A 27,578-nucleotide genomic window follows, 5' to 3' on the forward strand; every position below is an offset into this window, starting at 1 on the left:
GATTCAAGAGCCTCCTTCGAATTCTATGTCTCCCTCTCTCTCTGCCCCTCCCCTGCTCACGCTCTGCCTCTCTCAAAATTAATAAACGTTAAAAGAAAAGAACCATACAGTCATTTCAATACATGCAGAAAGGAACATTTGCAAAGTACAACATCCGTTCATGCATGTAACCCCCTAAAGTAGGTTTACAGGAAACATACATTAACGTCATAAAGGTTAACTATAAAAACCCTGCAGTTATAATCAACCTTAATGGGGAACATCTGAGAGCTTTTCCTGTAAGGTCAGGAAGAAGACAAGGATGTTTACTCATACCACTTTTAGTAAACAAATTACTGGAAGTCCTAGCCACATCCAGCAGACGAAACGAAACGATTTGCAGATTACATGACACTATATATAGAAAACCCTAAAGAGTCCACCCAATAACTCTTAGAACTGATAAATGAATTCAGCAATGTCACAGGATACAAAATCATTGTACAGAAATCTGTTGCATTTGTAGACAATACGGAAGCAGTAGAAAGAGACATTAAGAAAACAGTCCCATTTACAGTCATATGCCAAAAATAAGATATCTATGAATAAATCTAACCAAAGTGGTGAGCGACCTATACTCAGAAAAGTATAAAACAGTGATGAAAGAAATTCAAGATGACACAAAGAAATGTAAGGACATTCTGCACTCATGGATCAGAAGTACAAATATAGTGAAAATGTCTATACTTCCCAAAGCCATTGGACAGAATTCATGGAATTTCCATCAAATTACCGACAGCAGTTTTCACAGAACGACAACAGTCCTAAATTTGTATGGAACCAAAAAAGACCGCAATATTCAGAGTAAACAATCTTTATGTGAAGTGATAATTATGGATGGCACTATGCCTCTGGATCTTCTGCTCCAAAACACAATAACTCTGGCTTAAGCATTTGAACAAACGTTAGACATATCCCAGCCAAGGATCATTCTACAAAATACATTGTACCAACGTATCCTCAACACTTTGCACCTTATGAAAAATATGGAAAAATCTAAAAATTGTCATGGCCAAGTGGAGCCTAAGGAGACAGGATGACTGTAATGTGGCAGCTGGGATGAGTCTGGGCTAGGAGAGGTTAAAACCGAAGCAATCTGAATACAAATATAAACTTTACTTCATACTACCATATCTCTTTGATACCTTGATTGTGATCATGTACCAACCATTATGACATCAATAGGGAGAAAACAGTCTGATGTATGTGGATACTCAGTATTATCTTCCCAATTTTTTTTGGTAACTAGAAACCCATCATGAGAGAATAGATTATTAGTAATCATGTTTTTTCTACACATAAGAGTATATAACTAGTTCCAGTATTAGTTACTAGTGATGTACATGTACCTATTCTTGTTCTTACTATTGTTTAATTTAAATAATAGCATTCATGGTACAGAAAACTGAATGCATGATAAACACTTCATACAAACATCTAGCTTTACATATTTTACGATAATAACGTATGTATATACCACTCTATTATGTGGTATGTAAATTAAGTGTTTTTCTGATCTTGAACGAGCATGTCATTGAATGGCTTTCCATAAAGGTGGTTATGCTAGATCATGAATGATTCTCAGATCTTACAGGATGTATGTCACATCATGCCTGAACATTGTCAAAAATGAAAACATACACGCGGACAGATGAAGCATTGTGACTGGCTCACTTATTGTAAAGAACCCTTGCTTTAATATTTTCACGTATACTTTTAGCAGGAATATAAGAGAATCAAATATTTCCAAATCAAAGAGATATTCAAAGACTGGAAGAACGATAGGGAGTTCAAAGGGTTTCAGAAGGATAAGATGTGACCATGAAGGGGGAGTCACAGGCAAGCAGCTTTCTCTGGTCCACACTGACATGTTTGCATGAGGATATGTGACTTGCCAAAGGGTAAGTCCCACCAGTACCAGAGGGAAAGACAACGCTTTAGGGCGGGGTGACGTGGAAAGGGTGCTTCTGTGCCTAAGAGATGGGTCAGCAACCTGGCTGGGGGTCTCTGCGTCAAAGACCTCAAAAGGCCAGCAGTAACCTATACTCACAAAGATCTTAGTAACATAGATCAAAGTAACTTAGAGCCACAAAGATTTTAGAGTCACAGAGTCGATCTTCAACTATGATTAGGAGATGGTCAGAGTTTCACAGGATATGATCTTTGAGCCGGCAGTAGATGGCTAAAATATTATTTAGGGCTATACATTTAATGAAAAAAATGTATGTGTAAAAATTTGGGTTTGGAATGTTAAGAAAAATCACAGGCCCATCATGGAGTTACTTACGTTAAGGCCACATGTCACGAAACCTAATTTCATTCCTGCAGGAATGTAACCTTTCACCGGTCAGCAAATAATTTCCTAGTCAGTACTGGAAATTTAACTGATAGATCCCTGCCATTCCCCTCAGAGAGGCAGTCTTGCCTAAATAAGGTATTCCATGCCACTTTTTTTTAAAAGTTTATTCAAGTTAGAGACAAAGAGAGCACATGCCAGAGAGGGGCAAGACAACAGGGAAAGAGAGAATCCCACAACCAAGAGGTCATGATCTGAGCCAAGATCAAGAGTCAGACACTTAACCAAGCCATCCAGGCACCCCGAGAATGTGGAGTTTCAAAGGTTAGCAGTCTTGGCTGGGATACAGCCATGATGGCACTGGCCTACTCCTGAAAAGAAGGCAGCCAACAACTTGCAGTCAGATGGCATTGAAACAGTGACCTGTACAACGCCTGGTGCACACACTGGAGAGATTATACACTGATCGGGGAGAACATCCCTGAGAAGCAGTGTTCACAATGAGGGGACAAAGAGCTAGGACAGGTGGGCTGCGTGGCACCATTTCCCTGTTCTGCACACCTCCCCCCCAGCAAAAAAAACACAGAGCCATATGCTGGAAACAAGGCAATCCCCACACTGGGTGCCTAAGCTGCTTACACCAACCCCAACTTCCTGTGTTCTGGCGAGACTGGCCTAGGTCATTGAAGCTTGCCTCTGTCGCAATGGACCTGGCCCATTCCCCAGAACACCAGTGGAAGCCCATGACCAGACCACCTCTCTTGACCAGACAGTTATGCTTCACTTCTAGTGGCAATCGTTTCAAGTCTCATTTAACAAGCAGATCGGAGCAGACCTAGATAAGTCTCACCACATTCTGGCCAAGGACCATACATTGCTCATACAACTGGCTTGAAGGATAGTGCAGCCAGAACATAAAACAGTGCATGCAACACACACCACAGACACTCCGTGATGTGCTAGGCCCTGGACACTTGATGATCTCCTCTTCATAAAGCCATTCATCTCAGAGGCAGGTAACATAATGAGCTTTGGTAACAGAGAAGGCAAATACTCAACCAAAATGCCAAGACAAGAGGAATGCATCCCAAATGAAAGAACAAGATAAGGTCATGGCCAGGGACATGGAAGGAACACTTCCAAACTCATTCTATGAGGCCAACATGGCCTTGAGTCCAAACTGGACAAAGACCCCACCAGAAAGGAAAACTACAGACCAATTTCCCTGATGAACCTGGATGCAAAAATTCTCAACAAAAAGTAGCAAACCGGATCCAACAATACATAAAAAGGATTATTCAGGACAATGAGGTGGATTTTGTTCCTGGAATGCACAATAGATTCAATATCTGCAAATCAACTGATGTGATACATCACATTGATAAAAGAAAGGATAACAACCACATGATCCTCTCCATAGATGCAGAATAAACTTTTGACAAAATGCAGCAGCATCCTTTCGTGGTGAAAAAAAAAAAAACACCTCATGAAAGGAGGGATAGAAGTATCATGCCTCAACATGAGACTATCCAGATATGAAAGTCCCACAGCTCATATCATCTTCAATGGTGAAAAACTGAGCTTTCCCCCTAAGGTCAGGAACACGATGGGGATATCCACTCTCAGCACTTTTATTCACCATACTGTTGGAAGTCTTAGCCTCAGCAATCAGACATCAAAAAGAATACAAGGTGTCCAAGTTGGCAAGGAGGAATCAATCTTTCCCTGCTCACAGACATGATACTCTCCGTGGAAAATCCGAATGACTCCACCAAAAAACATCTAGGATTGATACAGGAATTCAGGAATGTATCAGAATATAAAATCAATATGCAGAAGTTGATTGCATTTCTATACACCAGTAATGAATCAACAGAGAAATCAAGGAATTGATGTCATTTACAACTGCACTGAAAACCATAAAATACCCAGGGATAAACCCAACCAAAGAGGGAAAAGATCAGTACAGTTAAAACAATAGAGGGTCTCCTGGGTGGCTCAGTCGGTTAAGTGCTGTCTTCGGTTCTGGGCATGATCCTGCATTTGTGGGATTGAGTCCCTTGACGGGCTCTGTGCTGGCAGCTCAGAGTCTGGAGCCTGCCTCAGAGTCTGTGTCTCCCTCTCTCTCTCTGCCCCCCCCCCACTCATGCACTGTCACTTGCTCGCTCACTCTCTCAAATATAAATAAACATTAAAAAAATTAAAAGAACAAACCATACGTCTATAAAAGAAGTTGAAGAAGACACAAAGAAATGAAAAAAAAATCCCATGCACATGGATTAGAACAAATATTGTTAAAATGTCAATACTACCCAAAGCAATTGACAAATTCAATGTAATTCCTATCAAAATAACACCAGCATTTTTCACAGAGCTAGAGACAACAATGCCTAAAATTGTATGGAATCAGAAAAGACCCCAAGGAGCCACAAGTAATGTTGAAAAAGAAAAAGACAAAGATGGAGACATTCCAACTCTGGACTTTATGCAAACAAGTGCATTAGACAAGCCAAAATCATCAAGAAAAGACAGAGAAGTAAAAAACAGAAAAACAAAATGGAGAAAAAGGAGTCTCTGAAAAGAAAATCTCACAGTATGGTACAGGCACAAGAACAGACACATAGATCAAAGGACCAGAATAGGGAACCCAGGAATGGAGCCTCAAACATATGGCTGAATAATCTTTCACAAAGCAGGAAAGAATATCCAAAGGAAAAAGAAGAGTCTCTTCAGCAAATGGTACTGGGAAAACTGGACAGTGAGAAGTATGAACCTGGACTATGTTCTTGAACTTCTCTCGCTCTCTCTCTCTCTCTCTCTCTCATCTGTCACACACACACACACACACACACACACACACACACACCTCAAAATGGATGAAAGATCTAAATGTAAGACAGGAAACCATCAAAATCCTAGAGGAGAAAACAAGCAACCTACCTCTTTGATCCTGACCGCAACAACTTCTTGCTTGTCATTTCTCCAGAAGCAAGGGCAATAAAACCAAAATAAACTATTGGGACCTCAAGATAAAAAGCTTCTGCACAGCAGAGGACACAATCAGGAAAACTAAAAGGAAACTTAATGGAATGGGAGAAGATATTTGCAGGTGACATATCAGATAAAGGGTTAGTATCCAAAATCTATCAAGAACTTATCACACTCAACACCCAAAAACCAAATAATCCAGAGATGAAATGGGCAAAAGACATGAAGAGACACTTTAACAAACAGGACATCTAGATTGGTCACACGTGAAAAGATGCTCATCCTCATTCCTCATAAGTGAAATACACATCAAACCCACAATGAGATATCCCCTCACGCCTATCAGAATGGCTAAAATTAACATCTCAGGAAACGACAGATGTTGGCAAGGATGCAAAGGGAAAGTTTTGCGATGCTGGTGGGAATGCAAAATGGTGTAGCCACTCTGGAAAATAGTATGGAGATTCGCTACAAAAACCAAAAGTAGAACTGCACTAGGACCCAGCAATTGCACTACTAGGTATTTACACAAAGGATACATTAATGCTGACTCCAAGTGGCACATACACTCCAATGTTTATAGCAGCATTATCAACAATAGCTACATTATGCAAAGAGGCCAAATGACCATTGACGGATGAATGGATAAAGAAGATGTATATTCATACAATGGAATATTACACGGCAATCAAAAGGAGTGAAATCTTGCTATTTTCAACAACGTGGAGTGAACTGGACTTTATTATAAGTAAAATATGTCAGAGAAAGACACACATCATATTAAATTCCACAGATGAGAGAATTCATAACACTGAAGAACATAGTGAAAGAGAAGCAAAAATAAGATACAAACAGAGATGGAGTCAAACGATAAGACACCGTTAAATAGAGGGAAGAAGCTCAGGGTTCCTGGAGGGTTACTGAATAGGGGTATGGGCTAAATGGGTGATGGGCATTAGAGACAGCACTTGGGATGAGTACTGGATATATTTTTGTAATTGACGGATCACTAAATTCTAATCCTGAAACTGTATTCCACTATAAGGTAACTAACTTGGGGTTAAATTTTAAAAAAAAGAAGGGGCGCCTGGGTGGCGCAGTCGGTTAAGCGTCCGACTTCAGCCAGGTCACGATCTCGCGGTCCGTGAGTTCGAGCCCCGCGTCGGGCTCTGGGCTGATGGCTCAGAGCCTGGAGCCTGTTTCCGATTCTGTGACTCCCTCTCTCTCTGCCCCTCCCCCGTTCATGCTCTGTCTCTCTCTGTCCGAAAAATAAATAAACGTTGAAAAAAAAAATTAAAAAATAAAATAAATAAAATAAAAAAAGAAGAAATGTTAAAAATAAGTAAAGAAATATACTACCAGTCAAAAGAAAAGAATATATAAATCGGGCTCTTTTAGTGGAAATGAAAGACCAAAATTGTTACAGACAAGAAAGGATCAGAGAAAACATCAAGATACAATGGTAAAACAACTAGTAGGGCACTAAATATATACCTATCAATAATTATTCTAATGTAAATCGACTAAATGCTCCAATCAAAAGACATTGGATAGGGGGTCAGAATGGACAAAAAAAGAAAAGAAAAGAAAAGTAAAGAAAAGAAAAAAGAAAAGAAAGAAACAAACTAACAAAACAAGGCTATCTAGGTACTACCTACAAAGCCTTATTTGGACTTAAGTCACCTGCAGATTTAAATGGAGGGAATGAAAAAACATTTTTCATGCCAACAATATCAAAAGAAACCCAGTGCCAATACTTATATCGGGCAAAAAAACTTTAAAATCGAGACTGTAGTTTGGTACCCTTTAGGTCAATACCTAGTAGTAAAATTGCATGCACCCAATATTTATAGCAGCTTTATCAACAGTAGCTAAATTATGGAGAGCTCAAGTATCCATCAAGTGATGAAGGTATAAAGAAGTTGTGGGGTCTGTGTACGTGTGTGTCTGTGTATTCATGTATATGCATGTGTGTGTGTGTTTGTATATATATTCATACATACATACATATGTATATACAATCTAATATGTCTCAGCTTCAAAACGAATGAAATCCTGCCATTTACAACGATGTGGATGGATCTAGAATGTGTTATGCTAAGTGAAATATGTCAATCAGAGAAAGACAAATATATGATTTCACTCATGTGGAATTGAAGAAACAAAACAGATGAAAACATGGGAAGGGGGCAGGAAAAGAGAAGAGTGGTAACAAACTACATGTGTCTCTTAATGATAGAGAAAAAAAAGTGAAGGTTCATGGAGGGAGATGGGTCAGCTCTGGGCTAGATGGGGGACCTATATTAAGAAGAGCACTTGGGGCGCCTGGGTGGCGCAGTCGGTTAAGCGTCGGACTTCAGCCAGGTCACGATCTCGCGGTCCGTGAGTTCGAGCCCCGCGTCAGGCTCTGGGCTGATGGCTCAGAGCCTGGAGCCTGTTTCCGATTCTGTGACTCCCTCTCTCTCTGCCCCTCCCCCGTTCATGCTCTGTCTCTCTCTGTCTCAAAAATAAATAAACATTGAAAAAAAAATTTAAAAAAAAAAGAGCACTTGTTGTGATGAGCACTGGGTGTTGTATGTAAGGGATGAATCACTGAGTTCTCACGAATCCGAGAATGCACTGTATGTCAACTAAGACTTAAATTTAAAAAATAAATAAAGCTGTAACAAGAGATGAAGACAAACACTATCTCATACTAAAGGGGACAACCAAACAAGAAGATCCAATGATTATAAATTTTGATGCCCCCAACATGCAACCACCAAGTATATAAAACATTTAACAACAACCATAAAAGAACTCATTTATAATAATATAACGATATTAGAGGACTTTAACACATAACTCACATCGATGGACAGAACCTGTAAATAGAAATTCAACAAGGAAACAATGGCTTTGAATCACACACTGGACCAGATGGGTTTAACAGATATATCCAGAACACTCCATACTAAAATGACAGAGTACACATTCTTTTCAAGTGCACATGGGGAATTCTCCATAATTGATCACATTCTAGGTCACAAAGCAGGCCTCAACAGGTACCCAAAGACAGAGATCAGACCAAGCATTTTTTCTGACCACAAAGCTAAGAAACTTGAAGTTAACCACGTGTGCGTGCGCGCGTGCGCACACACACACACACACACACACACACACTAAGGGGGAAAGGCCACAAATAAAGGGAGGTTAAATAACATGCTACCAAATGAATGGGTCAAACAGGAAATCAATGAGAAAATACACTGAAACTAATGAAAATGAAAATACACTGGTAAAAATATTTGGAATGCGGCAGAAGCAGTCTATGATGGAAGTATATAGCAGTACAAGCTACCATAAAGAGCAAGAAAAATCCCAAACAATCCTAACTTATAACTAAAGGAATGAGAAGAACAGCCGAAGGAAGGAAATAATAGAGATTAAGGCAGAAATAAGGAATATAGAAACCAAAAAGACACTAGACCAAATCAATGAAACCAGGGGCTGGTTCCTTGAAAACAGTAATCAACATGAAAACCTCCTAGGCAGAGTTTTCACAAAGAAGAAGGAAAGGACTCAAGTAAATAAAATCACAAATAACACAGGAGAAATAACAGTCAATGCCACAAAAATACAGTTAGAAGATAATATTATGAAAATCTATATGCAACAAATTGGACACTCTGAGAAAAATGGAACAATTCCTAGAAACACACAAACTACCAAAACTGAAACAGGAAGATACATAAAATCTGAAAACAGAAAGAAATGAAATCAGTAATAAAAAAAATCTCCCCCCAACACAAGAGTTCATGGCCAGATGGCTTCATTGATGAATTCTACCATCCATTTAAGGAAGAGATAATATGTATTCTTCTCGAATTATTACAAAAAATAAAAAAAGAAGGAAAACTTACAAATTCATCTTATGAGGCCATCATTACCCTGATACCAACGCCAGTTAAAGCCTCCACTAAAAATGAAAACTGCCAGGGCTCCTGTGTGGCTCGGTGGGTTTAGTGTCCAAATCTTAATTTTGGATTAGGACATTATCTTGCAGCGCATGGGTTCGAGTCCCACGTTGGACCGTGTGCTGACAGTGTGGAGCATGGCCAGGATTCTCCCTCTCCCTGTCTCTCTGCCCATCCCTCACTTTTATGTACTCTGTGTCTCTAAGTAAATAAATACTTTAAATATGTTAAAAAATTTTAAATAAAACTACAGACCAATATCCCAATGAATATGTATGCATAAATTCACATCAAAATACCTTCAAATTAAAGTCAATAATACATTAATAGAATCATTTACCATAATCAAGTGGGATATATTCCCGGACTGCAAGCGTGGTTCCACATTCACAGATCAATCAACATGATGCACCACAGTAATAGAAGAAAGGATAAGAACAATATGATGCTTTCAAGACATGCAGGGAAACGATTTGACAAAATGTCACATCCATTCACGATAAAACCCCCTAGCAAGTATATTGGGACTCAACCTACCTGCACATAATAAAGGTCATCCATGAAAAACCCACAGCTCATCTCATCCTCAATGGGGAAAAATTGAAAGTTTTTCTTCCAAGGTCGGGGACAAGACAGGGATGATCCCTCTCACCACTGTTATTCCACATAGTACTGTAAGTTTTAGCCACAGCAATAAGACAACAAAAAGAAATAAGAGGCATCCAAATTGGCAAGGAAGAAATAGAACTTTCACTATTTGGAAATGACATGATGCTCTCTATAGAAAACACGAAAGACTCCCCCCAAAATTGTTAGAATTGATATATGAATTCGACAAATCAAAATATACAGAAATCAATGTACATAAATCTATTGCATTTCTGTAGACAAATAATGAATTAACAGAAAGAGAAAGTAAGGGATCAATCCCATTGACAGGTGCACCAAATACCCCAAGATACCTGGAATAAACCTAACCAAAGAGGTAAAAGATCTGTACTCTAAAGGCTGTGAAACACTGATGAAAGAAATGGAAGAGGACACAAAGAAAAGGAAATACATTTCATGTTCACGGATAGGAAGAACAAAATACTGTTAAAAGGTCTACACTCCACAAAACAATCTACACATGCAATGAAATCCCTATCACACAAACAACACATTTGTCACAGAACTAGAACAAATAGTCCCAAAATATGTATGGAGTGTCAAAGACCCCAAACAGCCAAAAGAAATTGAACACCAAAACTAAAGCTGGAGACATCACGCTTCTAGACTTTAGGTTATATTACAAAGCTGTACTGAACAGAACAGTATGGTACTGGCAACCAACAGCAACAACAAAAACACAGACGCAGAGACCAATAGAATGGAAACCCAGGCATGAACTCATACATATATGGTCAATTAATTCTCAACAAAGCAGGAAAGGATATCCAATGGGGGAAAAAAAGATACTCTTGGGACACATGTGTGGCTCCACAGCGTGTGACTGTGGATTCAGCTCCGATCATGATCTCAGGGCAGTGCAGAGCATGCGTGGGATTCTCTCTCCATTTCTCTCTGCCCCTCTTCTGCATGTTCTCTCTCTCACTCTGTCTCTCTGTCTCTCTCTCAAAAATAAATACATAAAATTTAAAAAAGTCTCCTCAACATGTGGTTTTGGAAAAACTAGACAGCAACCTGCAAAACAAAACAAAAACACAAACGGACCACTTTCTTACAACATACACAAAAATAAATCCAACATGAATAAAGAACTATGTGTGAAACCTGAAACCATAAAAATCCCAGAGGATACCTAACACAGGCAGTATCTTATTTGACAGTGGCTGTACAAACATCTTTGTAGATATATCTCCTGAGGTAAGGGAAACACAAGCAAAAATAATGGGACTTCATAAAAATAAAAAGCTTCTGTCACAAAGGAAATAATCAACAAAACTAAAACACCTACAGAATAATATTTGTAAACGACATCTGATAAAGGGTTACTGTCCAAAATATGTAAAGTTATACAGCACCCAAAAAATGAGAAATCCAATGAAAAATGGGCAGATGACATGAATGGACATTTTCCCAAGGTGACATAAACATAGCCAAGAGACACATGAAAAGATGCTCAGCATTACTCATCTTCAGGGAAATACAATTCAAAAGTACAATGAGATAACACGTCACATCTGTGAGAATGACTAAAATCAATGAATGATGAAACAGCAGGTGTTGGCAAGGATGTGGGAAAAGAGAAACCCTCTTGCATTGTGGGAAGGAATGCAAACTGGTACAGCCACTCTGGAAAACATCATGGAGATTCGTCAAAAAAAAATGGAAATAGAACTATGTTACAATCCAGCAATTTCACTACGAGGTATTTACAGAAAGAATACAAAAATAATTCTTCAAAGGGATACATGCATCATGAGTTTACAGCAGCATTTTCTACAAAAGCCAAATTAAGGAAACTGACCAAGCATCCATCAACTGATGAATAAACTGAGATGTAGTATATGGAATGTAATATTATTCAGCCATAAAAACATGAAATCTTGTCATTTTCCACGAGGTGGATGGAGTGAGAGAATGTTATGCTGGGTGAAATAAGCCTGTCAGAGAAACACAAATACCAGATGATTTCACTAACACATGAAAATGAAACAAAACAAAGGGGGGGGGGAGGAGAACTAGAAAACAAACTGAGGGGTTCCACAGTGAGGTGGGGGAATGGATGAAAAAGCTGCTGGGGATTACCAAGTGCACCTGGGATGAGCACCAAGTGACGCATGGAAGTGTTGCTCTATATTGTATGCCTGAAACTAATATTACACTATAGGTTTCTTAAGTGCAATTTAAAGTAATAGATAACATAAGGTTAAGACACCTACCTACCGGGTTTTCTGTAGTTTTCAATCACTTCATTAGGTTAGAAAAATAACCATAAATTTTTTTAAAAAGCATGTATGATGTGGGGGACAGTTTGTGCCCTTACCTCGGAACAACCCAGAAAATGCAAGGGCCTATGCTGTTTAGCAACCATCATGCCCAAGGAAGCCACCCAGAACCCCCTCCTCAGTACTCAGTACAACAAGGCAGCTTCTCTCTGGCGACTCAGGAGATGCCAAGTTGCTGCTAAGCTCCCAAGGTCTCCCCTGTGACGGGCGGCAGAACCCGCTGGAAACACAGCTCTGCTCTCTGTCCTGAGACAGCGGTAGAGGCCCTGTGTCCTCTGGGAGCAGCAGCAGCCCTTCCTGCTCTGAGGTGCCCTGGGTCAGAAAAGCCGATGGTGCGCCCTATGCTGGCCATCACTGCCTAGGCAGAGGAGCCCGCCCCTCCAGGTCTGTGGTGCTTGAGCTCTCTCTGCTGGCTACCAAGGGAATTCCTGCAATGTGGAAGGCCCTGGTCGCTCAGCTGAGGGACTGAAGGTGCTCTGGGCAACTCCGCCTGTTCTCCACAATGGGAAGGGTTTTAGTGACAGGGCCTGGGACACAAAGAAATCTTTTCCTTCTCCTTTTTTTTGAGTGAAGAATGAAAGAGAATTTATTAACATAATGACATCATTTGTAATGTTTTAAGCAATGTCCACAGAAAAATAGACCACCAATTTACACATGCTGAGCAAGTAATGGTGTTTACCACCAGAGTATTTAGGTTAGATAAAGAATTGACACCTTTGAGAGGGAGATAACTGCTTCCAGCTATGGAACGAATGAGTCCTAGGGATACAAGAGACAGCCAATGGAATAGAGTCAATCCTGTAATAATATTGTTGCATGCTTTCACAGGATAGCTACACTTGTGCTGAAGTACAACATAATTTATAGACATATGGAATGACTACAATGTATGCCTAAAACACACAACAAATGTGTGAAGAATATTTCAATGAAAAGTTGACATCCTTTACGCTATCTTTAATTTATCTTTTTTTGCCAATGAACTATCATTCCTGGGGCGCTTGGGTGGCTAAGTCAGTTAAGCATCCGACTTCCCCTCAGGTCATGATCTTGCAGTCCATGAGATTGAGCCCTGCATCAGGTTCTGTCCGGACAGCTCAGAGCCTGGAGCTTGCCCCAGATTCCGTGTCTCCTGCTCTCTCCCCCCTCCCTCCCTCAGGCTCTCTCCAAAAAAGAAAAACAGAAACATTATAAATTAAAAACAATCATTCCTAATTTAGAATCTGTGAAATTCCATTTATACTAGATTCTCTAACATCACCATCTTGATGTAGAGAGCTTATCTGAATAGTCACTAATAATATCTTTGATGACACATATGAGGCAGGGTCAGAATGCAACTTACAGGGAGCTACACATCTGTTATGAATTTATTGTATGTATCCCTGGCTAATATTTCCAATGAAATGTGCTTTAATGATACAGATGTATGAAATAATGTCCGTCAGTCATATAGGTCAAATTCCTATAGGACTATTCATTATGCCTTCAATTACTAATTGCCATCTCTTCAAAATTAAAAGAAAGCTGGGACAAGAAAATGTCTTTGAATTTGATGTAAGAGAAGACTATGGTGTTTTAAAAGGTTCACCTACCATCTGGCATCCTCAGTTTGGCAGTGGACAGGAGGATAAAAAACCCACGATCTTGATGCACACCACTAGCTCCAGAGGGAGAATATGGACCTTCTTGTCAAATACTTTTTATCAATATCAGCAGTTCAACTCTGCCAGGTCCAGACTGCCGGATCTGGGGGCAACACAATGCCTGATGCCTGGGTTCAGAACATGAGGAAGACCAGCTGGTAGGGAGCAGCGGGGAAATCCAACAGGGCCTGGGGAAGTGAGGGAGATGGGTCCGGGTTCCCTCCCCACAGGGCGGCTCTAGTGTTTACCTGCAAAAACAGCAGCACACTCTCCCTCAAGACATCCCTCTCCATGACAGAACATGAGGCTGTGCCCCCACAATTCCAGGAGAAATGAGGGATACCCATATTTTCAAATGCAATAGCCTCTGCAAAGCTTGGCCCCAGGGATGTTGGAGTCTTGGAGTCACACAACACTGATGCCCATGATACCTGCCATTTCTTCCCCAGCACTCAGAGACACTTCATACATCCCCTCTCCCCTGGCCCATCTCACCCCATCCACATTCCTGGACCAGGTCTCTACTTTCTCCTTGTAATTCCTCTTTGTCTCTCTTTATCTCTAACCACATCACTCTCTATTTCTTCCTTTCACTCTCTAGGACTTGCCCAATTCCCCTATCACAAATTCAATGTCTCTCTCCCTGCCTGTCTCTTTCTCCACCTCTCCCCAGGCTTCAGGATATCTGCTTTGTGCATGGAGCCCTGTCCAGGAGCACAGGGCACTCCTGTCTCTCCCTCTCTCATGTCTTGTTTTGTCCCAGGCCCTGATCACAATGGAGGAGAATCCCCTGTACAGCAGCTGCTCATGTTGACATTTGCTAGAGCAATGCTGGCAGCATGTGGACAGCCAGACATTTACCCTTGGTGGCTAATCCATGACCCAAAAGCTTCTGGAGGGCTGGCTGCTTCCCTAAGTTGGGAGGAAAAAGGGGCTCAGAGGTTTCGGGGTGCCTGGGGCAAAGTGGATTGGCTTGGCCGATGTAGAAGGAGCCATATGCTTACCCACAACTCTCCTGGGTGGTGTCCAAGGAACCTATCTCAGACCATGGAGCTCTGCCCTCCCGATTCCTCAATAAGGCAACAGGGGAAGCTTTGTGGGACATCATGTGGGACTCACCACAAAAGCTGCGCCATTTGCCCCCTTGAGGCCACCTAGATTGGTGCTATTGGGGGAAGCTGGTAAGGTGCACAAGGGCACAAGAGCTGAGTTAATGCAGGGCCTCCTTACCGGTCTCCTGAATCCATTCCTCACCATCGGAAGAGACCCTTTCCTGGAGACAGATACCTGCCCTCCTCATCAGCATGAACCCCATCAACTAGCACGCACGCCATGTGCTCATGAGTATCTATCTACAGATATGACAACCATCACCAGATCTCCCTAAAGGATGTATCCAACTCCTCAGATGGAACTATAGGTCCCTTCCAGGCATTACAACCCCAAAGAATGATCTGTCTTCTTCCACCAATCCTGTACATACTATGTGTTGGCTGACTGCATATACAGGAACCCCAAAGTGTACGCTTGATGGGGAATGAGTGTTGATTTTCCTGGAAGCTGACGCTGACACAGAAACACAACTGTGACAAGTGTATTAGGGGACAGTAGGAAGGACAAAGTGGAGTGGACAGGGAAGGCAGGGAAAGCATTCAGACTAAGGGGCAGATTAGACACCATCTCTAAATATATAATAACCATAGCTGGTTTGTAATGGTTCAGTGTCCTCTCCAAATTTCAAACGGATTGTCCTCTACGTCAAAGTGATTTTGACTTATTGCAAAGGGATCTTCTGTTCTCCTCTATGCATTTTGTCTTCTACAATACATCTGTGGCCTTGGATGAGCACATATTTGTGTGGCTGCATTTGTATGTCTACCTCAGATCTTAGATGTAGATGCCTGAATATACACATTCTCATACTTATCTTTTCCTTCTTTGTAAAGTAGGACCTGAATTTTAATAGAACAAACACACAGGTCTTTTTGTTGTATCTTTGGAAACAGGAATTGCCAATCTCCCAACCTCAGGCATTATACCCTTAGTTTCATGAAACTGAATGAACATCTGTTGATGATCTTCTGTGTGCAGATACATTCATTTCCACCCTGAGAAGGGTGAATGCCCACTCATCCCATACATTTTACAAATTCCTTATGTGCTTAACCACCTCTTCATCGCACTGACCTCAGAGACCAACATTGTTCCTGCTTCTCAGATTACAATGCTGAGGCTCTGAGATGGCCCCACTGAGAGCTGGCATTAGGGCTGAGACAGCAGGATCACAGGCAGTGCCTCTGGAAATTGTGAGGGAAGTTTCAGAGATGTACACCTTCATGCAGGGTCATGACAGTAGGTTCAGGGGTGCGGTGACAAGATTCCAGCAGGGGCGTTTCCTGGTCAACCCTGATTTCCCTGGTAAGAGTCTGATTCAGGCTGAAGGCCAAGGAAGCCACACAGCTAATCTACAACCTTTCATCACATTTAGTCTCACAGAGGCACACAAACTTAGGCAGACAAGCATCCCATAAGAACCAAGGAAAACTACAAATCTCCAGGGCATTCTTTCACAAGGATCCAGAATCTTCAGAAGAACCTCCAAGAGAAACAACAGTCTTTATTTAGATAATGAACTGGGTGCACTTTGGCCACAATGACATTTCAGAGATGATACCTGCATGGACTATCCTTGAACCCATACAGCAGCTGTGTGTGGATGCCACTCTGCGCTCACTATCCCTGCCCAGGTTGTGGGCCCTGCCACAAATGGCCTCCAACTCCATCTCACTGAGTCCAACACCCTCCTCTCTGTACCATCTCAGCTCTCCCTTCTCATGCACAGTCTCCAATTCATTTCCATGAGTTTCATGTCTCCGTCTCTTGTACTTGAGGACCCATTACTGGAGCTGCCATTATTGTAGACCAGAAGCTCCATGTAATTTAACGCACGTGACTCTCTCCCCATTAGGACAGTTGAAGCCCCTGATGGTAAGGGTTTGCCTCATCTCTCACAGAGCCAGGGACATGGACTGTGTGCTGGGCACATCTGCAGAACTGATATGCCTGCTTTTCTATTAAAAGACTCTTTCCTTCTCCACAAATGATATATGCAGCCCAGCTCAGTAATGGAAATGACACAGCCCAACATATGTATGTCCTGAGAAACTTGAGGAATCTTAACAGTGTCCACATCCAGCAGCACCCTTGCATTACAAAGCGTGTGAGGCCATCTCTCCATCTTCTCAAAGACTCAACAACATAGAAGCTGAACATGTCAACTCATACAGCTCAGTTTATCTCACAAATAGTCGAGGTGGAGGTGATGGGTACTGTCCCACCATCAAGGAGCTGGAAGCAGCCCATAGAGCCCATGAACAGTGATAAATTGTATCTGTGCAGGGTGGACCTGGGAAAGAAGGAGGTCCTCTTGCATCCATAGGGACCTACAGAAATGATAGGTGTGTTGATATGACAGACAGAAGCAGAACGCCCACAGGAGCTGAAACACAATGAAGCAGGTGTCAGCACCTGGCCCCTTGTTCATTCATGGGTTCTAGTAGAACAGAGCATCAGTGTCAGAAAACTCTACCCTTCCATGAGGTCCCACCTATATCCTGAAAGTACCAGATGCCACAAGGAAAAACGACTGTCACCACACATCACTGCCCATGTTTAAAAATGCAGAAAGCCAAGGAGTCCTGTTCTAGAAGATTGATGGCAGTAATGCCAGTCTAATAAAGGAAAGTATTCCAGAGAGGCAGGCATCTGTGTCCAGGATCTCTCTGGTGTCCTCTTCCACCAGATCTGCAGACTTTTTCTTTGCACATTGAGAACAGACAGAACATGAAGGAATGAAAGAAATGACCAGAACCACACAGAGATCCAGGGCCGCCCCAAGGTCAAAGCTCTACCTGTGATCCCATGCCTGTCCTCACTCTGCTTCCCTCCCTTACAAACACATCTTCTGTGCAAGGCCACAAAGACCTCTGAGGAGATGGGGATTCCTGGAGTCCAGCATTGGGGCCTGGATATGAGTTTTCTGAGGGAAACACATTACCTGTGCATATTCATTGGTCTCAAGTATGTTTATCTTAATTCACAGGTAATTCAGCTTTTAAATACAACATGAGTTGCAGAGCTATTTTGTGCCTTTGTAAAAGGGAGGTAGAAATTCTACGTAAAAGAATGAACACAAACATGTCTCAATTTCAGGTGAAAAACTCCCATAAGGTATCATGAGACAAAGTACCAATTACAACTGCTCCCGGGACACAAGAGAACCTACTCCTATAAACACAACTGGAGAACTCTGTGAGGTATTGGCCCTGCAAGTAATCACTGATTCTCTGCAGTTCCACGTACATTTTTTATTACACATGCCACTTCTGAAAATTCAGAGTATTTCCACCTAGGGGACAACTGGAGAAATTCTCTATCGTACATTTGCCAACACAGAAGGACCAGTAATGAATTCTGAAATTTTTCTAAGAACACTCAGCACTGCACAAAGCACACAATATAATGTTGGAAAGAGTTTTTATCAATTCCAGTCATGAGGCTCATAGCAGACATTCTGAACACATTCATGGCCTACACTGGAAAAGGAAAAAAATGAAAATAATCAGGATAATCCCGTGTAAAGAAGGTGTGGAAGGAGTCAGACGCTCCAGAAGACTTGAGGGTGCAGTGAAGTGTCATCCTCCTCAAGTTATTTCCACAAACACTAAGTGAGAGCCAGGTGGTCCTCAGCCTCTATGCACTTGTGGCGTCCAGAGGCACTAGCTAACATGATGATGTTACATTGGAGAAGCCGGGAGGCTTGTGAGGACATAAATCAAACAGTAAAGACACCAGAAGACCAAAAAAACAAAAACAAAAACAACAACAACAACAACAACAAAAAAAAAACAAAAAACAGACAAGGCCAGATAAAAGTTTCCAGAAAGTATTGCAACTGAAACTGGCAACAGAATTTACCTTGTCTTTTTCTGCATCCTTGGTAGAGACACAACTGATATTTCCCATTGGAGCTGCATCACGTCTTAGGTCTCATAAAGGATGGAGGCGGATGGAGGTTGATTCTGACTTGCATAGACTGTGTGGAAGAAAATCAAACCATCCTGAACAGGTTTCATTATATTCAACTCATTCACACTCTCGGGTCCCTTACCAGGGACAGAGCGTTTTCCACGTGCCTCGGGTGACCCTTGAGGACAAGAGGGAGATCTGATCCTGTCCCTGGAGGAAGGTTTACAGGGCCCTGGTTCAGGTGTTTTTATAACTAATCAAGCAGCTGTGAACAGCTCAGGTCTCAACTCGCTAGAAAGTATGTTAGGGGTGTGTTTCATCCCTCAGAGAGCCCAGCACATGGTCTCTGTACAAGCTACATCCTAGGGAATGCTATGTCTGTCAGCACGTATAAGGCCTCTTTCCTTCTCTATCAGAGACATGTGTTGCCCAGCTCACTACGTGGAAATGACTGCCCATTTCATGCATGTCCTGAGAAACTTGAAGAACCTTACAACGTCCTCACTCAGGCTGACCTGAAAGCCCTGTGGTGCCATCAATGCATCTCCTCCAAACACATAACAAGTAAAAGACACAACGTGTTTTATAAGTCAACTCATACTAGTCATATCATCTTTCCACATGGTGGAGGAGGAAGGTGAGGTCCCAGAGGACCCCAGTTTGGAGAAGGTGGGGGTGGTCCATAGCCCATGGGTGGTGATAAATGTCAGCCCACGGGGTATGACATGGAGGGCACTTCTGGGAAAGGAGGAAATATCCTGGAAACCACGTGGACCTGCAGGACAGAAATTAAACTTTTGAGATGTGTTAGGGTAAAAGGTGAAAAATTCAACACCAACACTAACATACCTGAACCCCAATGAAGCCGAATGGCACCTGTCTCCTTCCTCTCCACCTGGTTTCAACAGGGCAGCATCAGTGCTTCTAAACTCCACCCTTCCCACTGGGTCCCACCTAGAATTTCTAAGAGTTGGAGGAGGCAAAGCAGTGCATTGCTGGCAGCATGGTACTAGCTGTGTCTGCAAATGTGGGGAAGGAAGTGGCTAGTCTTAAAGAATCAGAGGGATAATTCCAGACTACTAAAGAAAGTCTGTTCCACACACACACAGTCTTCTATGTCCAGGACTACTTTCCACCCAGCCCTTCACCACCTCAACAGCTCCGTCTTGGCATAGTAAGAGCGGAAACGATGAGGAAGAATTTTGTTTCCATACTATTCATTTACATCTTTAATCCATTTCAAGTTAATTCTTGGAGTGGTATAACATAAGGTGCTAAGCTTTATTCTTATGCACGTGTATATCCAATTTTCCCAGCCCCAGTTATTCAAGAGAATACCCTTCTCCACTATGTATTCTTGACTCCCTTGTCAAATACTAGTTGACTGTTCATGCAAGGGTTTAGTTTGGGCTCTCAATTTCCGTTCCATTGTCTTGTGTGTGTGTTGTATTAGAATGCAGCTAGAAATCGAGAAGTGTGATGCCTCCCATTTTGTTCTTTCTTGCATTGGCTACTTGGGGTCTTTTTGTGGTTCCAAATACATTTTAGGATATGTTTTTCTAATGGCATAAAAATTGCATTGGAGTCTTGATAAAGATTGCACTGAATCTCTAGATGGCTTTGGGTAATATGGACATTGTATCTATATTAATTCCTCTGAAAGACAGACGTGGGATGGCTTTTCACTGACTTGTGTGTTCTCCTGTTTCTTTCATCCAAATTGAATTTCTTCCGTTTCAGTACATGGGTGTTATAGTTTTCTGTAGAGAGATCTTTCACTTCCTTGGCTAAATTTATTCCTATACAGTTTATTGTTTTTGATGCTATTGTAAATGGATTGTTTTCTTTTCTTCTTAGATAATTTGGTTAGTGTATAGGAAAGCTACAGGATGTGATATAGTGACTTTCTAGTTTGGAACTTTAATGTATTTCTTGATTAGATATTAACAAGTTCTTTTACACTGAACTTTATTTCATTCTTTTACCTTTTTAAAAAATCATGTTATTTGGGAATAGCTGATACAGTATGTTACATTAGTTTCAGATGAACAACAGAGTGGTTGGACAAGTGTATACATTCTGATACACTAACACAGGTGTAGCTACAATCTGTCACCATGCATCACTATTCCAGTACCATTCTCAATGTTCCCTATGCTATATCCTCTATCTATAATTTATTATTCCATAACCAGAAGCCTGCATCACCCAACCCCTTCACATATCTAGGGCATCCTTGTCTTGTTCCTGATCTTAGAGGACAATCTTTCACAATTTCACTATAGAGTATGATGTTAGATATGGGCTTCACATACATGGCCTTTCTTATGTTGAGATATGTTCCCTCTACGGGGAATTTTTAAAGAGTTTTTTAGCACAAATGGATACCAAATTTTCTCAGAACTTTTTTGTGTATCTATTGACATAGTCACAGCAGTTTTCTTTTTAATATTTAAAATGTATGGGGTGCCTGGGTGGCTCAGTTGGTTGAGCGTCCGACTTGATTCACGTCATGATCTCACGGTCTATGGGTTTGAGCCCCGCATCAGGCTCTGTGCTGACAGCTCAGAGCCTGGAGCCTGCTTCGATTCTGTGTCTCACACTCTCACTACCCCTCCCCTGATCATGCTCTCTCTCTCTCTGTCTCTGTCTCTCTCTCTCTCTCTTTCTCTCTGTCTCTCTCTTTCTGTCTCTCTCTCTCTGTCAAAAATAAACATTAAGAAAAATTTAAAAAATGTATTTATTGTGTTAACTTTAAATTTATTTATGTATTTCTTTAGTATATATTTTTTCCATGTTTTTATTTAAATTCTAGTTGGTTAACATACAGTGTAATGTTAGTTTCAGGAGTACAATGTAGTCATCCATCACTTACATACAACATCCAGTGTTCCTCACTACTAGCGCCCTCCTTAGCCGATCACCCATTTAACCCATCCCCCTGCCCACCTCCCTTCTAGTAATCCTCCGTTTGCTATTTATAGTTGAGTCTGGTTTCTGGACGATTTTTCTTTCATTCAATTATGTGAGGGGTCATATTTATTGATTTTCATTTCTGAAACATCCTTCCTTTACAGGGAAAAACCCTACATCATGGTCAATGATCCTTTTTATGTGATGGTTAATTTGGTTTGCCTGTATATCACTGGGAATTATTCATCTATATTCATCATGGGAATACTGGCCTATAGTTTTCTGTTCAGGTAGTATCCTTTTCTGGCTTCCTACCAGGGTAATTCCAGTCTCATGAAATGAGTTTATGGTGTTCATTCCTTTTGAATCAGTGAGAGGACTGCTGTTATTTCTTCTACAAACGTTTGGTCACATTCACCAGTGAATCTACCTGGTCCTGGGCTTTTCTTCCCTGAGAGAATTTCGATTACTGATTCAATTTACTTACTTTGGTTATCTTCTTGTATTGATGCAGTCTTCCTTTAATGGGTCTGTGCAAACCTTCTATTTCTTCCTGATACAGTCTTGGTAGGTTGTGTGTTTCTAAGAACCTATCCATTTCTTCTATGTAGGTGGTTTGCTGGCATCTAATTTAGCCATGGTCGCCTCTTTGTCTCCTTTATGTTTCTTTGGTATCAGGTGTAATGTCTGCCCTTTTATTTATAATTATTTTGAGTTGGGTCCTCTCTCTGTCTTAGCATAGTCTACGTATAATCTTGAAATTTTTGTTTCACTCTTCAGAAAACCCACTGTTGACCTTCTTCATATTTTCTATTGATTTCATGGTCTCAGTTTCATTGGTTTCCACTCTCATATGCATTACTTCCTCCCTTTTGAGAACATTGGACATTGGTAGATTGTTGTTTTTTTCTAGTTCTTTTAAATTAAAGGTAGGTTGTTCATTTGAATCCCAAATCTACCCTCCACACATGCAAAACCAGTGACTCATCAGAGAACCTTCAATAGGTCTCTTCTGCCCTATTTCTCATTCTCCAAACTCTGAGAAATGGAACCAGAAAATTTATTTGAAGACACAATAGATGAAAACGTCCTTAATGTGGGGAATGAAACAGATCCAGAAGTAGGAGGCACAAAGAACCCCCAAAATATTCAACAGAAGCAGATCCACATCAAGTCATATAGGAATTAAAATGCAAAATGTCGTGATAAAGAAACAATTTAATAGCAGAAAAACCAAAAGATGACAATTACCTACAAGAGAAGCCCCATAAGGTTATCACTGGATGTTTTTCAGAAGAAACTTTGAAACCGTAAGTGAGCAGCACGGTATGGTACAGGTGCTGAATGGATAACATCTGCAGCCAGAGAGTCTATCCACAACACTATCATTCAGATGGAAGGAGAGATGAAGAGGTTCCCAAATAAATACTCGGCGAGTTCACAACCAACAAACCACCCCTGAAAGAAATGTTAAAGCGGACACTTTAAGTGGAAAAGAAACACCTAAAGTGACACTATTAACGTGCGAAACGCAAAAGCAATAAAAATGAGTACATCTATAAAACATCAGCCAAAGTATTCGCGATATGAAAGGTTTTGAAATATGACACTACATATCTACAACACGGGGAGGAGAGGAGTAAAGAACTGGTTCAAACTTAAACAACTATCAACTAAATATAGACTTCTATATGCACAAGTGGTTTGGTACAAACCTAATAATAACCACAAATCAAACACCACCAATACATATGCAGACTATAAAGACAAGCAATTTCAACTGTGGTACTAAAGAAACCCAAGCAAACCATAAAAAAGAGAAAGAGAAGAAAGGATCAGAAAGATTCAGAAACAACAATCATCAAGTAATAAAAGGACAAGTATATGTCTATCAATTACTTTGAAAGGAAACAGGATAAATGCTCAAATCAAAGGCACAGGGTGACAGATAGGGGCGCCTGGATGGCTCAATCACTTGAGATTTCAACTCTTGACTTTGGATCAGGCTATGATGCCAGGGTCATCGGAATGAGACCTAATTGGGCTCTGCACTGAGCAAGGAACTTACTTAAGATACATACTGAGTCTCATTCTCTCTTTCTCTCTGTCTTCCCCATTTCCCCCAACCAGCCCTCCCATACCCGAGCTCTCTCTCCTCATAAAAAAAGGCACTGGGTGAGAGAATGAATGAAATATAGGACCTATCTATTCTCTACCTACAAGAGAGTAATTACAGAAGTAAATTATCAAAAGAAACAGCAGTAGCCATACCTATATCAAACAAATACATTTAAAAATAAAACTCTAAGAAGAGATAAAGAAGGAAATTATAATGAAAAAAGGTATAATCCAACGAAAGATACAACAATTGTAAACATATATGTGCTCAACCTGAGAGAATCCAATACACAAAACACTGAAAACCTAAAGTAAATAATTGATACTCATACAATCATAGAAGTGCACTTTAACACCGCAAAGACATCAAGGGAGATATCATTCCATCAGAAAATACACATTTGTATATTTTCTAATAACAGCATGCACATGGGTTCCAGAATTGATGAAGAAATACTCGACATGGAACGTGGAATATCACCATGTCATTTCCAAAGCGAGACGGCAGCTGCACTGGAGGATTCCTGAAGCCTACAGTAAGGGTGGCACATACATATGTCTAGCCTTGGAAACCACAGAATAATCTTGACCGGCACACACCCTTGTGACTCCACTCAGCCCTTTGGAGATACACCTGCTATGCTCTGGGGTAACAACCCAGAGCCTCCAGGGAGCTAACCCTAAACCTAATGGTAACCCTAACTAGAACACTCACCCTACACCTAACCCTATATATCACACTAACTTTACAACACTTCCATGTCGGAGCATGTGCCCTCATTTCAGCCTTCCATGGAATTCAAAACACTGATGTCGCTTCGACCCTGGCGACTTCCCTGGACCGAACTATAAACCTCTGACAACACCACGTGGCTGGGGTCCAGAAGCAGTAAAGGGTCACTCGGAAAGGAATGTGGAACCTCACCATGACATTTCCCAGGCCCGACTGCAGCTGCCCGAGAGGATTCCTGAGGCTTACCCTACAGGGGGCCATAGATTTGTGTGAAATAGGAAGCCAAAGACTGGTCTTGATCGGCACCCTCCCTGTACCCTCAACTCACACCCTAACCCCACCACAAAAGGGGACCCTCCAACGAAACTAAAGGGGGCCTAGAACCCTACCCTACACTTGAGCAGCCCCGTGTCATAGGCCCTCACTTCAGCCCTCGAGGGATATCACGAGACCGGAGTCGCTTCGGCCCTGGCGAGGTCCCTGGACCGAACCATAACCCTAGCTAAGGCACTCTCCCCATGGGGACCCAATTCCAATGTCTAACAACGCCACGTGCCTGGGGTCCAGAAGTGGTGCAGGCTCACAAGGCATGGAACCTGGAAGCTCAGCATGTCGTTTCCCAAGCCGGGCTGCAGCTGACCCAGAGGATTCCGGAGGCCTCCTCGACCAGGGGCCCATTGACGTGTGTGACCTTGGCAGCCAAAGACTGATACTGACCTGCACGCTCCCTTGTGCCCTCAACTCAGCCCTTTGGGGAGACCACTGCCCTACTGTGGGTTCAGCGCCTGGAGTCTGCTGGGACCTAAACCTAACCTTACCCAAAACCAGGACCCTGCTCTGAAAACTAAGCCAGCCTCGATCCCTAACCCTACATTTGAGCCACCCCGTTGCACGGGCCCTCACTTCAGGCCTCGAGGAAGAATATGAGACCGGAGTCGCTTCGGCCCTGGCGACGTCCCTGGAAAGAAACCTAACCCTAGCTAAGGCACACTCCCCAAGGGGACCCAATAGCAAAATGTGACAACATCACGTGCCTGGGGTCCACAAACAGTACAGGCTAACTGGGCATGGAACCTGGAAGCTGTCCATTTCGTTTCCCAGGTGGCTGCAGCTGCCCGAGAGGATTCCTGAGGCCTCCCCGACAAGGGGCTTATCGACGTGTGTGGCCTTGGCAGCCAAAGACTGATCCTGACCGGTAGTCTCCCTTGTGCTCTCAACTCAGCTCTTCGGGGAGACACTGGTCTGCTATGAGTTCGGCGCATGTAGACTCCTGAAAACTAACCCAAACCCTAACCCTACCTCAAACCGGTTGCCTCCACCAAAAAACTAAGCCGGCCTTGTAACAGAACCCTAAACTTGAGATGCCCCGTCACATGGGCCCTCACTTCAGCCCTCAATGGACATAACGAGAGCGTAGTCGCTTCGGGCTGGAGACGTCCCTTGACCGAACCCTAACCCTAGCTGAGGATCTCTCCCCATGGGGACCCAATACCAACGTCTGACAAAACCACGCGCCTGGGGTACACAAGCGGTGCAGACTCACTCGGCATGGAACCTGGAAGTTCACCATGTCATTTCCCAGGCTCAGCTGAAGATGCCCGAGATGATTCCGAAGGCCTCCCCGACCAGGGCCTGTCGATGTGTGTGGCCTTGTCAGCCAAAGACTGAATCTGACCGGCACCCTCACTTGTGCCCTTAACTCAGCCCTTCGGGGAGACCACTGCCCTGCTGTGGGTTCGGGGCCTGGAACCTACTGGGACATATCCCTAACCCTAAAACTACCTCGATCCGGGAACCTCCAATGAAACCTAAGCGGGCCTCGAACCCTAATCCCTACACTTGTGTCACCTGGTCGCATGGGCCCTCACTTCAGCACTCGAGGTAGGTCACGAGATCGGAGTCCTTTCGGCACTGGCGACGTCCCTGGACCGAACCCTAAACCTAGCTAAGGCACTCTCCCCATGTGGACCCAATACCAAAGTCTAAAAACACCACGGGCCTAGGGTACACAAGAGGTGCAGGCTCACTCAGCATGGAACCTGGAAGCTCACCATGTCTTTTCCAAGGCCCTGCTGCAGCTGCCCGAGAGGATTCGGAGGCCTCCTCGACTAGGAGCCCATCGACGTGTGTGGCCTTGACAGACAATGACTGAACCTGACCGGCAAACTCATTTATGCCCTCAACTCAGCCCTTCGGGGAGACCACAGCCCTGCTGTGGGTACGGCGCCTGGAGCCTCTTGGGACCTACCCTAAACCTAACATGACCCTTAACTGGGAGCCTCCACCGAAACGTAAGCCTGCCTTGAACCCTAACCCTGTACTTGAGCCGCCTTCTCACATGGGCTTTCACGTCAGCCTTGGAGGGAGATCACGAGACCTGAGTCGCTTCGGCACTGGAGACGTCCCTGGACCGAACCCTGATCCTAGCTAAGGCTCTCTCCCCATGGGGATCCAATTCCAACCTCTGAACAAACCACGCATCTGGGGTCCAGAAGCAGTGCAGGCTCACATGGCATGGAACGTGGAAGCTCAGCATGTCATTTCCCAGGCCGGCTGCAGCTGCCCCAGAGGATTCCAGAAGCCTCCTCGACCAGGGGCCCATCAACGTTCGTGGCATTTGCAGCCAAAGACTGATCCTGGGTGGCACCATCCCTGTGCCCTCAATTATGCCCTTCAGGGAGACCACTGCCCTCCTGTGGGTTCGGCGCCTGGAGACTCCTGGGACCTAACACTAACCGTAATCCTAGCCGAAACCGGGACACTCCACCGAAACCTAAGCCTGCCTCGATCCTAACCCTGCACTTTAGCCACCTTGTCCATCGTCCCTCAATTCAGCCCTGGAGGGATATCACGAGACCGGAGTCGCATCAGCCCTGGCAACGTCCCTGAACCGTATCCTAACCTTAG

The sequence above is a fragment of the Prionailurus bengalensis genome, chromosome B4, assembly GCF_016509475.1.
Source record: "Prionailurus bengalensis isolate Pbe53 chromosome B4, Fcat_Pben_1.1_paternal_pri, whole genome shotgun sequence".
NCBI classification, from domain to species: domain Eukaryota; kingdom Metazoa; phylum Chordata; class Mammalia; order Carnivora; family Felidae; genus Prionailurus; species Prionailurus bengalensis.